Source organism: Leptodactylus fuscus, chromosome 10 (assembly GCF_031893055.1).
Source record: "Leptodactylus fuscus isolate aLepFus1 chromosome 10, aLepFus1.hap2, whole genome shotgun sequence".
In the NCBI taxonomy this organism is placed as follows: domain Eukaryota; kingdom Metazoa; phylum Chordata; class Amphibia; order Anura; family Leptodactylidae; genus Leptodactylus; species Leptodactylus fuscus.
The window spans coordinates 42,846,633-42,863,458 of NC_134274.1; the positions used below are offsets into that span (position 1 = coordinate 42,846,633).

At 43.4% G+C, this 16,826-nt stretch overlaps 1 protein-coding gene across 1 annotated transcript in view; it reads right to left on the reverse strand.

The window, feature by feature from the left end:
• Window positions 1-16,826, reverse strand: part of CHST3 (carbohydrate sulfotransferase 3) — an 84,638-nt gene that overhangs the window by 27,762 nt on the left and 40,050 nt on the right. Inside the window, exon 2 of the mRNA XM_075257846.1 lies at window positions 2,705-2,760. The gene's annotated coding sequence lies outside the window, so the exon portion shown is untranslated. The remainder of the gene's footprint in view (window positions 1-2,704; window positions 2,761-16,826) is intronic.

A 16,826-nucleotide genomic window follows, 5' to 3' on the forward strand; every position in this document is an offset into this window, starting at 1 on the left:
GTTCCGATCCCGCCTAAAATAGATCGAGAACGGAATTCTGATCCCAATCGCTCAACTTACCTGCCCAGATCCGCTGCTGCTCCCCGTTCTTCTTGGTCCGGTTCTCTCTCATTTACAGGCCTTCAGAGCACCGTGCGTGCCTCTGCCTCCCAGGTTAGTGTTACAGACCTAGGAAGAAGGCGGGGCTAGTGGCTTAGGAGAGTGTGGGCTGGTACTGGGAGATGAGACGTGAGTGATGCACTCACATCTCCCCGCCCTGTACCTGCCCACACTCTCCTAAGCCACAACAAGCCCCACCCTCTCCCAGCATCTCAAAAACTAGCCTAGGGAGGCGGGGGTGCACACAGCGCTCTGAAGGCCTGTAAATAAGAAAGACTGGACCAAGAAGAACGGGGAGTGGCAGCGGATCTGTGCAGGTAAGTGGACACCAGGGGGGACTAAGTAGCCAGAGGATTTTTTTTTAATCACTACACAGCGTGGAGTTGAAAAATTAAAGCGTTCAATTTTTGGACTCCATGCTGTGTAGTGAATAGGATCATTTTTAAAATCCGATCTTCGATTATTAAGAAAATCCCATTGACTTGCATTAGGATTGGAACTGGGATCGGGTTCGAATGGAAAATGATCGGAAATTGGATCCTGAAATCTCAATATCAGCTCATCCTTAGTCGTGGCTCTTTCAGTGCAACAAAGAAAACCAAAAAAAACCTTTCCTCTCTGAACTGGTTGAATATCTAAGGGTAAAGAAATTTATTTACAAAGAAACAACATTATATATCCCATCTACTATATGACACAACATCTTGTAGGCACCCACAAAGCTCACAAAAAATTCAGGCTCCCCAAGTTTTACTTGCACCCTCTAGTTTTCACGAGTACTTGGTACTACCCTGAAATTAGACAGTAATAGTAGATAGCTCACGCGAATACCTGCAATGATCATGTATAATACTGTATACATAGCCATATCCATAAAAGTATCCCCAAATGAATAATAACACTCAGTGGCGTAACTAGGAATAGCGGGGCCCCGTGGCGAACTTTTTTTTTTTTTTAAATGTAGATTGTGAGCCCCACATAGAGCTCACAATGTACATTTTTTCCTATCAGTATGTCTTTTTTGGAATATGGGATGGAAATCCATGCAAACACAGGGAGAACATACAAACTCCTTGCAGATGGTTTTATGCCCTTGGTGGGATTTGAACACCAGGACTCCAGCGCTGCAAGACTGCAGTGCTAACCACTGAGCCACCGTGTGGCCCCTTCCTGTGGTGAACTTTTGACATGCCCCCCCCTCCCCTCTAGTTTTCACGAGTACTTGGTACTACCCTGAAATTAGACAGTAATAGTAGATATCTCACGCGAATACCTGCAATGATCATGTATAATACTGTATACATAGCCATATCCATAAAAGTATCCCCAAATGAATAATAACACTCAGTGGCGTAACTAGGAATGGCGGGGCCCCGTGGCAAACTTTTGACATGCCCCCCCACCGACGCCGGAGACCTCGACCGACCCCCTCCTTCGCATTCCTGCGTACTCTATTATGTCCCTTAGTGGCCCCTGCACACAGTATTATGTCCCTTAGTGGCTCCTGCACACAGTATTATGTCCCTCAGTGGCCCCTGCACACAGTATTATGTCCCTCAGTGGCCCATGCACACAGTATTATACCCCATAGTGGCCCCTGCACACAGTATTATGTCCCTTAGTGGCCCCTGCACACACTATTATATCCCTTAGTGTCCCCTGCACACAGTATTATGTCCCTCAGTGGCCCCTACACACTGTATTATGTCCCTTAGTGGCCCCTGCACACAGTATTATGTCCCTTAGTGGCCCCTGCACACAGTATTATGTCCCTTAGTGGCCCCTGCACACAATATTATGTCTCTTAGTGGCCCCTGCACACAGTATTGTACCCCATAGTGGCCTCAGCACACAGTATTTTGTCCCATAGTGGCCCCTGCACACAGTATTATGCTCCACTGTGGACACCCATAAACAATTATTATACTCTGGGGTCTTTTCAGACCCCAGAGTATAATAATCAGAGACCCCGTGGGAATAAAATCATAAAAAAACCACTGTTGCAGGGACGCAGGTCGGGTTAATGTGACGTCAGAGACGTCAGACAACTAGGCCTGAGGCCTGCCCGGATCGTGGAGAGGTAAGTAACAGTGTTTTTTGTTTCTTACCTCTCCCGGGCCTCCAATCATTATACTAGGGGGTCTGAAAAGACCTCTGAGTATAATGATAGTGTTTGTGGGGGCCGCGGTGTCACTTACCGATCCCGGCCCAGCCAGGATCGGTAAATAAATAGGGTCCGTTACCGGGCTGGAGTAACTCCAGCTGGTAACGGCCTATTAAAAAAAACACAAAAAAACGCAGCGGTACTGGCTTTCACCGAGCCCCCTAATGTCCTGGGCCCTGTGGCAGCTGCCTCTGCTGCTATAGCGGTAGCTAAACCACTGACAATACTAAAGATAATGAGATAAAATCTTTCATTTTGTAACCTATAAGTAATAAAGTTGAATGTACTTTGCTGGGCAAGTTATGGGAAATGCTTTACTGGAATTGTTACACACGAGGCACAGAGACCTGTTGTTGCCTTGCTGATGTACTTTTTAGGGTATAGGAGCCATAGTAACTATACAACATTAAAATTCTTAATAATTAAATGAAATTTACATACCCATTACGTAAGCTGGAAGTTCATTTTTGTTATCATTTGCATGGGAATAGAGGCACCTGCAATTTAAAGAAAAAAAAAAGTCACAAGAGCACACACAGCTGCGCGTCTCCGATTCAATGTTTCTGCCAAACAGCAAGTTCCTATTCAGAGCGAAGCTAGACCATTCAGCTAGCATAAAAATAGTCACTAAGCTTACGCTGAAAACCTTACTTCCTGCCTCATCGCTTTAACCCAATGCAGTCGTTTTCCTCTTCTGAACATTAAGCCTACGGCATGGCCCCTTAATGTTTAGGACTGTCCGAAAAGCTTTATATGATTTGCGCACGGACAGTAGCTTCATGGCTTCTTACGGTTTTTCTTATAAGAAAATGTGCAAGTTACTATTATGATAGTTTGGGGTTTTTTCTACCCCTATTGCTGTTTTATCTCATTCATTGTTTTTTCAGATTGAGAAAATAATAAAGGGTTGAATAGACTGCTCGTAGCAGATGCGTAAATACTGGTGTAGCAGTGGTAGTGGCTATCTCATGGCCCAGGACATTAGGGGGCCCAGCGGCAGCTACTATTGCTGCTGTTTTATAATTTTTTTTTTTTTTAGGCCATAGCAGGCCCTTTTTACTTACTTATCCGACTCATGCTCATGGCCAATGGCCCTTCTGCCGAGGTGGCTGTGATCAGGAGCCGGGATCGGTAAGTAAGGCCACGGGCCTGTGAACCCCACAAACACTGCTATCATTATACCCCAGGGTTTTTTCAGACCCCAGAGCATAATGGTCGGAGGGCTAGGAGAGGTGAGGGAACAAAAAAAAGTATGGTTACTTACCTCTACTACGCTCACGAAGGCTTCGGCCCTACTTGGTGACGTCCAAGATGTCACGTGGTACGGGCTTGCGTCATTATGTGTCGCGACACAAGCCCGGCTCAAGTGACGTCTCTTACATTATTGAAGATGGCCAACATCAGCGGCAAATGCACTGGAGCCCAGGAGAGGTGAGTAACAGTGTTTTTTTATGTTTGTATCCTCCCCTGGGTCTCCAATCATTATATTCTGGGGTCTGAAAAGACCCCAGAGTATAATAATTGTACATGGGTGATCCACATTGGGGAATAATACTGTGCGCAGAGGCCCGTATGGGCATAATAGTTTGTGCATGGGTCACTATGGGGAATAATACTGTGTTCAGGGGCCACTATTGGTCATAATACTGTGTGCAGGGGCCACTATGGGGCATAATACTGTGTGCAGGGGCCACTATGGGGCATAATACTGTGTGCAGGGGCCACTATCGGGCATAATACTGTGTGCAGGGGCCACTATGGGACATAATGCTGTGTGCAGGGGTCACTGTAGGGCATAATAGTATGTGCAGGATGCACACACAGGAAGAGGGGAGGTATGTCAAATGTTCTCCTTTGGGCCCAGCCACTCCTAGATACTCCACTGGCTCTCAATTTCTACGATGCCCTACCTTCATAGCAGTCATAATTTCCTGTGGTATTAGGATTAATATCTCCAAATTACCATATACTAGAGCAGCAGTAGACTTTTTTTGCATGGCTGCTGGTTTAAAAAAACACAGATGAGATACTTGATGTGGCATGTCTGGACTGTTCTTAGTGACGTTAACCCTTTCTAGTTGTACCTACTTCCTCCCAGCCCAATCTATGTCGAATCAGGCAAAAGTGGCTCGTGTGCAATGCTGACTGATTTGAGAGAGCTTTGTGCGGGGTACATATACCTGAGGTGCTGACTACGACACAGGTACCCTAGGTTGCTGACCCTTATAGAGACTGATTTATGATATTTTAATAATAGTAAAATTTGTTAATTTTGTAAAGGGTTTCGTTACAGCAGTGACCTCTGAACTGATAATAGATGACGTCACATCTTACTACTCCCCCCCCTCCCTGCACAGAGCATGCCTAGAAAACTCATCCGTAGGCCTCAATGAGTTGTCTCCAGTCTACTGCTGCCTATTGCCCATGACTTATCACTAAATGCTGTTAGCAGCTCAAAGACAAGATGACAGCCCAAAAATCCTGCACAGAAAATAGAATAAAAAATTTACAATATGAAAATAAAAACAGATTAGAAAATAGTGATATATATCATCTGCTAGTGAGTAAGTAAAAAAATTGGCAACACTTTCCTATTAAATGCATGCTTAAGGGGATCCTATAATGGAAACCGTTTTTACGTCGTAACACGAGCGCATGCCCAAAGGCCACGAGAAAATGGCCGCTTACAATACTGTGCAAGCGGCCATTTTCTTGTGGCCTGTGGGCATGCGCAGTCTGCTCTGCCCAAGGCCCGAGGCCTAGAAGTCGGAAACCTGCGCCGGAAGAAGAGGATGCTGCTGATGAAGATGGAGGCAGCACTGAAGAGAGTTCTCTTGCAGCATTGGGGATGCCCCCAGTGCTGTTTGAGCGCTGAGGCCAGCCCCCAGTGCTGCAAGAGAACCCATTTGCCTACTGACAAGAACTGGGATTCCTATGGAATGGTGGCGACGAGAAGACAACGAAAGGTAGGAGAAGAATAGCCTTTCTTAAGGATATTCCGACGTGTTACTCATAAAAAAAGGGTTTGTATGATAGGATTCCTTTAATCTTGACAGTCCCACATAAGTAATATGGTATATCTGCAAAGTTTTTGAACCTTTAATCCCACCTATGGGATGTCAAAGATTTTTGTCGGTGTAATATATAGGTGCCTGAATACGTTTGTCTATGCAGAGTACATGGCTGAAAACTTTCAACTGTTCTTTATCTTATCTATACAGAATGTTTAAGCAACTCTAACTGTGGTGTTACATACGACCGAGTGATACGACCACCTTTATCTCCTTTATCTAAACTGTAACATGCTGTCGACATACTTGCACAATCCATAACTTCCTCCAAAGAATACGGATTCTTTAAAAATGAACATTCTAGATCTTGATGTAGAAATACATTGAGGGTAAATTCATCATAATGCCACAGAATTATGATTTATGACTATTTAATGTTACATGTGACTAACATAGTCATAAATTTGATGCAAACTATCTAAAAGTTATTTTTCCATGATATTTATACGCATTATACCTTGTATAAGGTGCAGATTTTTATACTAAAATGTATTTACTCAGGGAGGCTAAAATTACATTATTACAAATGAGGGCCGTACATGGTTTATGAAGTATAGACTGAAGAGAATCCGGTGCTGTGGACTCAATGGTGATATTGTTCCTTGTCATTAAAGTCTTCTGATCAAGCCTTTGCTTATTACAAGCACATGATCAGGATTGCGATGTTTGATTATGAATTATGGATTTTTTTTTTTTATCCAAGCATAAAAGCCCTTTGTATCAAGTAGCAAAGTGAGCTGGTATGATCTCAACTACATCTGTTGTATTTTCTGTATAGGTAGCTCCTCTATGTGTCCCGGGGCCAGTATTTTCTGTATAGTTAGCTCCTCTATGTGTCCTGCACCCAGTATTTTCTGTATAGGTAGCTCCTCTATGTGTTCTGCACCCAGTATTTTCTGTATAGGTAGCTCCTCTATGTGTCCCAGGGCCAGTACTTTCTGTATAGGTATCTCCTCTATGTGTCCCGGGGCCAGTATTTTCTGTATAGGGATCTCCTCTATGTATCCTGTGGCCAGTATTTTCTGTATATAGGTATCTCCTCTATGTGTCCCGAGCCAGTATTTTCTGTATATAGGTATCTCCTCTATGTGTCCCGGGCCAGTATTTTCTGTATATAGGTATCTCCTCTATGTGTCCCGGGGCCAGTATTTTCTGTATAGGTATCTCCTCTATGTATCCCGGGGCCAGTATTTTCTGTATATAGGTATCTCCTCTATGTGTCCCAGGGCCAGTACTTTCTGTATAGGTATCTCCTCTATGTGTCCCGGGGCCAGTATAGGTATCTCCTCTATGTGTCCCTGGGCCAGTATTTTCTGTATAGGGATCTCCTCTATGTGTCCCCGGGCCAGTATTTTCTGTATAGGTATCTCCTCTATGTATCCCGGGGCCAGTATTTTCTGTATAGGTATCTCCTCTATGTGTCCCCGGGCCAGTATTTTCTGTATAGGTATCTCTTCTATGTGTCCCCGGGCCAGTATTTTCTGTATAGGTATCTCCTCTATGTATCCCGGGGCCAGTATTTTCTGTATAGGTATCTCCTCTATGTGTCCCCGGGCCAGTATTTTCTGTATAGGTATCTCTTCTATGTGTCCCGGGGCCAGTATTTTCTGTATAGGTATCTCCTCTATGTGTCCTGCACCCAGTATTTTCTGTATATAGGTATCTCCTCTATGTATCCCGGGGCCAGTATTTTCTGTATAGGTATCTCCTCTATGTGTCCCGGGGCCAGTATTTTCTGTATAGGTATCTCCTCTATGTATCCCGGGGCAGTATTTTCTGTATAGGTATCTCCTCTATGTATCCCGGGGCCAGTATTTTCTGTATATAGGTAGCTCCTCTATGTGTCCCGGGGCCAGTATTTTCTGTATAGGTATCTCCTCTATGTATCCCGGGGCCAGTATTTTCTGTATATAGGTAGCTCCTCTATGTGTCCTGCACCCAGTATTTTCTGTATAGGTATCTCCTCTATGTGTCCCGGGGCCAGTATTTTCTGTATAGGTATCTCCAATATGTGTCCTGCACCCAGTATTTTCTGTATATAGGTATCTCCTCTATGTGTCCCGGGGCCAGTAGAGGAGGAGGAGATACATAGAGGAGATACCTATACAGAAAATACTGGCCCCGGGATACATAGAGGAGCTACCTATATACAGAAAATACTGGGTCCCGGGGCCAGTATTTTCTGTATATAGGTAGCTCCTCTATGTATCCCGGGGCCAGTATTTTCTGTATAGGTATCTCCTCTATGTATCCCGGGGCCAGTATTTTCTGTATAGGTAGCTCCTCTATGTATCCCGGGGCCAGTATTTTCTGTATAGGTAGCTCCTCTATGTATCCCGGGGCCAGTATTTTCTGTATAGGTATCTCCTCTATGTATCCCGGGGCAGTATTTTCTGTATAGGTATCTCCTCTATGTATCCCGGGGCCAGTATTTTCTGTATATAGGTAGCTCCTCTATGTGTCCCGGGGCCAGTATTTTCTGTATATAGGTAGCTCCTCTATGTGTCCTGCACCCAGTATTTTCTGTATAGGTATCTCCTCTATGTGTCCCGGGGCCAGTATTTTCTGTATATAGGTATCTCCTCTATGTGTCCCGGGGCCAATATTTTCTGTATAGGTATCTCCTCTATGTATCCTGGGGCCAGTATTTTCTGTATATAGGTATCTCGTTTATGTGTCCCGGGGCCAGTATTTTCTGTATATAGGTATCTCGTTTATGTGTCCCGGGGCCAGTATTTTCTGTATATAGGTATCTCCTCTATGTGTCTTGTACCCAGTATTTTCTGTATATTGCTCAAAGGCAGGACAACAAAGGAGTGTCTCAAAAATAAGCACATTAAGGTCATGGAGTGGACTAGCCAGACTTCAGACTTTAATCCCATAGAAAACTTTTTTTTTTTTTTAAATGCAGATTGTGAGCCCCACATGGAGCTCACAATGTACATTTTTCCCTATCAGTAGGTCTTTGGAATATGGGATGGAAATCCATGCAAACACAGGGAGAACATACAAGCTCCTTGCAGATGTTTTTTTGCCCTTGGTGGGATTTGAACACCAGGACTCCAGCGTTGTAAGGCTGCAGTGATAACCACTGAGCCACCGTGTGGCCCCTTCCCATAGAAAACTTATGGAGGGAGTTGAAGATCAGAGTTGTCGAGGGACAGCCTCAAAATCTTAATGATTTAGAAATGATCTGCAAAGATGATCTGCAAAATTCCTCTTGACGTGTGCAAACCTCATCATCAATTACAAAAACAAGGATTTTACACCAAGTATTAAGTCTTGTCTACCAGAGGGATCAAATACTTATTTCTCTCTGCAAAATGCAAATACCTTTATAAAATTTATACAATGTGATTCTCTGGATTTTATTTTTCACATTCTATCTCTCACTGTTAAAATTAACCTACCCTTAAATTATAGACTGTTCATGTCTTTGTCAGTGGGCGAACTTACACAATCAGCAAGGGGTCAAATACTTATTTCCTTCTCTTTAGTAGTGATCCAACTCACTGAATTAGTTGCCTAATATTACCCTTCATGCAAAAAGAATGAATAAATATTTCAGGGGGTTGGAGAAACATGGTGGCTCAGTGGTTAGCACTATAGCCTTGCAGTGCTGGAGTCCTCAGTTTGAATCCTGCCAGGAACAGCATCTGTAAGGAGTTTGTATGTTCTCCCTGTGTTTGCTTGGATTTCCTCCCATTCTACAAAGACATACTGATAGGAAAAAAATTTTTCTGGGGGTCAATATCAGTGACCACTAGTTCGATTATTTCTACTGCCGGGGTAAGGGGAGATCTCTGACATTGGCTTCCTGAGACGTCTACGTTGCTTTATACCTGAGCCTCTGCTGTTATTCTGACGGTGCTGTTGCTGTGCTCCATTATTTTTTATGACCTGCTTAATGTATTTTTTTAGGTTCAAACTGACTTTCAGGTTATTTACTTATCCGGAGTGAGTGACTGTAAAATACTAAATGAGCCATTGTTTATAGCCTGGGGTAATAATATTCCTGTGCCAACTGCAAAGATATTATTGGTGACCTTTTACCTGAAAATCTACTACACATTATACATGTTTTTTTTCAAGCACCAGTAATTCAGATTCTTACTATATCTTTGTAGAACTTTTCACTGTATTATTCCGCCACATTTCTATTTATATACTATACTTTAGAGGGTAGAGTGCATTGGCCATAGAGTGGCCATTATACTGCATAACCTATTCAGTACCCAATTGCCATGAAATAGTTATATAGCTATTCTAAAGCACGGTGGGAGCCAAATACACTTTGCATACATTAGTAGCTGCATAGACAAATGTTTCCCTTAGTATTTATTGGCCCAGCTATGGAGACATCAAATGCTGCGGAGCAGCAAAACTGTCAGCACATCTCAATGGCGTAAGTGCATCGTAACTGGAAAGTTAGCACTCATGCCAGCTATAGATATTCATGGTAGCGTCAGGATAAGAGTGTCAGCTGACCTAGTGTCCTGAGACCACCAGAAACATGTCTGCTCAGTTTGCCATTTTTACTTTAAAGGGATCCTATCATTAAAACTAATTTTTTTCTGCCTACCACGCAGGAATAGCCTTAAAAAAGGCTATTCTTCTCCTACCTTTCGCTGTCTTCTCCACGCTGCCGTTCGGTATATAATCCGGTTTTTGTCGGGGGGCCCCAGCACTGAAACAAAACTGGGGGCATCCCCAATGCTGTGAAAGAACTCTCCAGCGCCGCCTCCATCTTCTTCAGGAACGGGTCTTCTTCGCGTCTTCTTCCGGCGCTGGCTTCAAACTGTTAGGCCTCGGGCAGCCGACTGAGCATGCCTGCCGGCCACAAGAAAATGGTTGCTTACAATACTGTGTAAGCGGCCATTTTCTTGTGGTCAGTGGGCATGCGCAGTTGACTTTGCCCGAGGCCTAGAAGTTAGAAGCCACCGCCGGAAGAAGACGCGAAGAAGACCCGTTCCTGAAGAAGATGGAGGCGGCACTGGAGAGTTCTCTTGCAGCATTGAGGATGCCCCCAGTGCTGTTTGAGCGCTGGAGCCCACCCCCAGTGCTGCAAGTGATCTCATTTGCATACCGACGAAAACCGGATTATATACCGAACGGCGGCGTGGAGAAAACTTCTAAAGGTAGGAGAAGAATAGCCTTTTTTAAGAAATTGAGTTTTAATGATAGGATCCCTTTAATGGAAAAGGATACACATCCAAGCCAGTCATCCGGTAACAAAGGATTGGATACCATGAAATCCAACATGTTTGATCCCTTATACCTAACTGGGACATTCAAGTATCTCCCACTCAAGTCACTGACCATTCCTGTTGTAATTGACAGGTAAGTTGACTTTAATTCTGTCAGCTAGTACCACAAGACATCATTTTAGAGGTACAAGTGAATTAACAAAATAAGTGCCTAGTGGTGTAGACAAACGTTCAGCTCCTCTTCTTAAGCACTACGCAAAAGAGGCATATGGGATCATGGAGACCTCGCCCCTTTCCTTTTTGTTTCCTCTTACTTCTTCTACTTCTTTCCTACTTAATGTAATGATAATGATGGTCACAATTTGCCCCCATACTAGCACTTATAGTTTTCCAGAATGTTCATCAGTAGGGTTGAGCGATCGGAATCGGAAAAGATCGGATTCCGATGGGCGATTGAGTAAATTTCACGATCACATGGAAAAATGATTGGAAATTAGATTTTAAAATCGATCCTGAAATCTCAAGATCGGCTCAACCCCATTCATCAGATAAGGTGTGCACTGGAATTAGGTATGGAAGGTTCTAGCACCGGTGGGTCATGAGTACCGAGGCTTTGGGCTGGTTTTGCCGTTTCCTGTTTAAAGTGATAATCAAGCAAGCAAGCTGGTCTCACTTGTCATGGTGTTTGGTAAAGATAAAGATAATTATAAAGATAAAGATAATTCTTGGGGAAAGTCAGTGTGTTGCAGCAGCATGGATAATACAGTAATATATTACAAGGAAAGAACACATACAAGCTCATAGCAGATACCGAAGATACTAGGAGTCATAGCAACTAAGAGAAAAGAAAGACTTCAGGATCATTTAGTTCTCTGTGCGGAGTGATTTCCGCTTAGCCTGATGTAGATTATACAGCCTCTCCGATAGCTCCTTCTCGCACTTGGGGTAGAGCAGTCGGTCACTGACAGTACTGTCACTGTCTCATACTGTCCTTCTGTCATCCACCCCCTGTATTGGACAAGGTCTGAACGTATGGTTGGACATTTTCATTATTGACTTTATGATTTGTTTCTGAATTATTACTTTTACGATTTACCTAAACTGAATTTAATAAGTTTGTATATTGTAATTGTAATATTGTTTATACACCATACAATTCTACAGTTTTGTCTTCTACAAAGTGTTTAACCCCTTAGCGACCCTTGACGTAACTGTACGTCATGGGTCGCATGGGGATGTATGGAGCGAGTTCACACGCTGAGCTCGCTCCATACAGGGCAGATGCCGGCTATATCATACAGCCAGGACCTGCCAATAACAGCAGCGGTCGGGGCCCGAGCCGATCGCTTCTGTTAACCCTTTACACACTGCGGTCAAACGTGACCGCAGTGTGTAAACGGCGCCGGCGGCACGGGCGCCGCCATGTTTCGCCGATCACCGCCCTCCTGAACGTCACATGAGGGCGGTGATCGGTTGCTATGACAGCCGGAAGCCTATTGAAGGCTTACAGGCTTGTCTCTGCACGAGATCTATTAGACGATGCCAGAGGCATCGTCTAATAGAAGTCCTGCGATTTTCCTATTCACTGCAATACTGTAGTAAAAAAATGGCGCAAATGCATTTTTTCTCCAATTGCAATTCTCCAATTGCACCTTATTCTGAATTTTTTTCCAGCTTCCCAGTACATTGCACAGCATATTGAATGGTGCCATTACAAAGTACAATTTGTCCCACAAACAATAAGCTATCATTTGACTCTGTGAACTGAAAAATGAAAAAGTTATGGCTCTTGAAATGTGAGGAGGGAAAAACGAAAATGCGAAACCAAAAAATGGCCTGGTCCTTAAGGGGTTAATTGGGAGATTAAATAAGGTTAAATAAGAAGAAGTAACTGAATTATTTGTGGATCTAGTGCGTCTCTGGCAAGGAGAAGTATGTGGCCATGTTTGGTTACAGTCATTATTGCAGTCTTATAAGGCAATTACATTGCAGTGAGTCAGTCTGCCATGTGTGTAACTGTTACATAGCACAAACATCTAGCTGATGCTTAGAATTAACTCCCCATTAATGGGAATGGAGGAAAATTCACCTCTTTTGTTGTTTATCTCCAAAATATATATTTAACCTGCACCAGCAGGACCTTACAGGGTCACTTAAAGATAGCTTTTATTTTCATGTTTATTAGTATGTTTCATACACAAGTCTATCAATTGCTGGTCAGTTGAACACATCTTAAGGCCCGGGTTCCATGTGGTATAAATGATTCTAGCAAATCCCATCCACATATTGCAGAAAACAGAAAAAAAAAACGTGATAGTTTTGAAAATTGCAGCATGTCATTTATACCTATGGAAACGCCAGCGGTTTCCTTATGGGAATATAAATCTGCTGTATCTTCATCAGTTTAGTTTAACTTTGCAGCACTTATTAGTTGACTGACATTAAGTTCCCACAAGCGCTGGCTTACCATTGTCCTGGTCCACTGGAGGACCAGAACAATGGAGAGATGGACCGCTTACGCGAGCTCTTGTAGAAAGTGGCCACAAAAAAATGGCCACGCGCAGGTGCAGTCGGGCAGAGCCGATTGCGCATGCGTAGAAGATTGAAAGCCAGGCTCGAAGACGACGCGTAGAGGCCGGTTCCTGAAGAAGATGGAGGCGGCGCTGGAGAGTTCTCTTGCAGCAGTGGGGACACCCACAGTGCTGTTTGAGCACTGGGGCCCGCCCCCAGTGCTGCGAGAGAACTCATTTGCATAAAGATGGAAAACGGAATATCTACCAAACGGCTGCGCGAAGAAGATATCTAAAGCTAGGAGAAGAATAGCCTTTCTTAAGGCTATTCCTACGTGTTAGTTAGAAAAAAAGGTATTCTAATGACAGGATCCCTTTAAGGAGTGAGCACTAGAGATGAGCGAATAGTATTCGATCGAATACTACTCGCTCATCTCTAGTGAGCACGTTCACAGGCGTATGGAGACTTACAAAGTCATTTTCGCTCCACTAGGGGATTATGGAAAAAATATGCAAATCTGTCTTCCAAGATGTAATTAGGAAAACAGTGCCTCTGCTTGCTGCCCTCTAGAGGCAGCCTCCTTAAACATCATGCACAGCTTCTTCAACAAGAATGATGTTTAAGGGAGCTGCCCCTAGAGGGCAGCAAGCAGAGGTGCTTTTTTCCTATTTACATCTTGGAAAACAGATTTGCATATTTTTCCCATTAGTTTTTTATGGCTTTCTGACCAGGAGTCCAGACAAGCCCCTGTAATCTATCAGAGTGTGTAATAAAATAGTGATAGCCTTATTACTGACAGCTGCTCACTATTAGTTTCTGCATTGTGAGAATTACCCAGGTAATGTCTGTGATGGGGTCAGATGTCAAGGACTTTACCTTCGCCCTATTCGTATCATGTTCCTAAAACCAAACAAGAAAATAGTCAAAATCCAGTTATCCAGTCCCAAGTATTCTGTAATACAGAAAGAACTGCACATTCGGTAGCATTCATGTTTCTTTTAATAGTAGGGTCTAAAGGAAACTTATGTGAACAAAGCTTCCTGATCTAGAGATAGTACAAGAAATATTCCTCTCAAGGCTTGCAACCGTGCCAGACCTCAAACATGTCCTTTCCAATGTTCTCTTGACATGGTATTTGGTTCCCCTTTCATAGTGGGCTCCTGGTTTTCACATGATGGATTTTAATCTGTCTGCTCACTTTTCATCTCCCATCACAAGCACATGGTGTAGTAGCGGTACTTTTCATGACCTACTAATAAAATATATACTCTTTGTATGTTTTGGCATGAATTGCCATCTCTTTTTTTAGCTTAATAAAGCTGCTTTTTTTGGAAGTCGTAAAAAAAGAAAAAATGGGTTCAAAAACTGTTTCATCAGTGCAATTCCTATGAGGCCACATGGGAGGAATAGACTTGACCTGTGACCATATCTTTACTTGTTTTGCACTGTCACAGATGTAATGAAGGACACACTGCCTCTGTATATATATTCTGTTAAGTTCCCGATATACATAAGAGAAAGTCGTCTGAACCTGATATTTATCTTTGGGGGCTCTTGACTTTCCGTTGGAAGATGATGATGGGATAGAGTAGAATGAGCTGATGAATTCAATGCCTCATCCTTTTGCTCTAAGGGTATTTGACAGCATACGACATATTCTCCACTAAGCACACATGCATGTTCGGTGGAGGTCAGATGGAATAGCTGATAATGAAATGAGTGTTCATGCCAAAGATATTAAAGGTATATGGGCACCTTTAAACAGAACTGATGATGTATACACCTGAAGCTTGGCTGATCTCTCATACATAGGGTTGAGGGATCGGAAAACATCGGATTCCGATCGGCAATCGAGTAAATTTCTCGATCAGGATCGGATGGAAAAGGATCGAAATCGGATTTTAAAATCGATCCTGAAATCTCAAGATCGGCTCAACCCTACCCCATAAACAAGTAACTAGGGTTGAGCGATTGGAGAAGATTGGATTCCGATCGGCGAACAAGTAAATTTCACGATTGGGATCAGATGGAAAATGATCGGAAATCATATTTTAAAATCGATCCTGAAATCTCAAGATCGGCTCAACCCTACTCATACACAATAACACGGAGGCAGAGGTTATAAAATCCTCAGGACAACCAGCAGGATCAGACAGGTAAAAAACTAACAGGAAGGGAGTGTAGGGGGTATTTAATGCAATGAGATCTTGTGTGAAAACTCTCATGTCTGTGGAAACCTAAATTATTTTTGGCCATCCAAGCCCTTCCTGCTTTTTCACCTGCCAGTGTTTTGCATCAATGAGACCGATCTATTAAATATTAGAACACGCCATTTCCAGAGTCGTTTTAACAGATTCTTCAAAAGACTCAAGTCTATGAGGGATCCATGAAAGCGTCTTACGCTTATGTGTACACTTGGCCGCAATAAAGTGCTTTCTCACAGCTGAGTGGACAGCACGTTCCTGAAAATGAGCACTTTGTGAGTGCCCGGTTCACATCTGCATCCGGTATTCAGTTCGGGAAGTCCGCTTGGGAACCCCCCGAACGGAATACCGAACGCATTAAAAAGCAGTGAGCAATGAAAGCACACGGACCCCATAGACTATAATGGGTTCCATGTGTTTTCCGTGCGGTGTCTGCACGAGTACTTCAAGCACTACTTTCCTCTCCGCATGATTCATGTGGACACCGCACGGAAAACACACGGATCCCGTCATAGTGTACGGGGTCCATGTGCTTTCATTCTCACTGCTTTTTATTGTATTCGGTATTCTCTTTGAGGGGTCCTCAAGTGGACTCCCTGAATGGAATACCCAACGCAGATGTGAACCAGGCCTAAGGCACAAGCAGGAGTGAAGTATTCAAAGATAAGGTATACAAGAATACTATCATCAAAACTACTACTTTGACTTTTTGGAAGTACAGTGAAGCCAAATAAATTGTGCTGCATCCTTTAATGGGTTAACCCTGGAGAAGTCAAGGTTGTAATTTGGTTACCTGATTGCTATAATTGTTCTTTCTACTGCTTCATATTTGGAGGTTTTGTCTACAGTTTTCGCCCCACATTGAGTTCAGAGGAGGAATGTAGCTGGAAATTTGGCAGATGACTGCACCAGAGAAAATAGTTGCCAGATTTTACAAACTATGAATAAACATTGTCGGTTGAATAAAGTACACGGCCAGGAATTATTCTGTATACAATGAGGCTGATATGAAGTATCAAGTGTTCTGCCCTGCTCATATTGGAGACATTGACAGGGCCTACTGGGCAAACCTTCTTCAACATTTATTCAATATTAGCCTCTGCTCGCGACTTTGTCTGCGTGTTGTTGGCGTTGATGATCCGCCTATATTCAGCAAATTGCTGTCGTCGATGGTTTGCCTGCTCCGGCGTTTCAGAAGCTCTTAAGCTGTCCTGCTGCTGAACTTGTTCTTCACACCATGCCTGTGATTGTTCCGGCATATCTACAGCTCGGCGGGAAGCCGTATAATAAGCGTGTTGTTGGTGATGATAATCCACCTGTTCCGGTGTTTCGGCAGCTGTTAAGCCGACCTGTCCCTGAACTCATTCCTCGCGCTGTGCACGTGACTGTTCCAGCAGCTTGCTGGGACACCATATAATGAGTGTGTTGTTGTCGCTGATGATCCCCGTCAGCTCTTCTTGAGGAGAACTCTGTTGACTTCTGGCTACCTTCATAGCTGTCGTTGTTTTAGAATTTTGCAACAAATTAGATTTTCTTTTTCCCGGCATGTTTATAAGAAGCAAACTGCCAA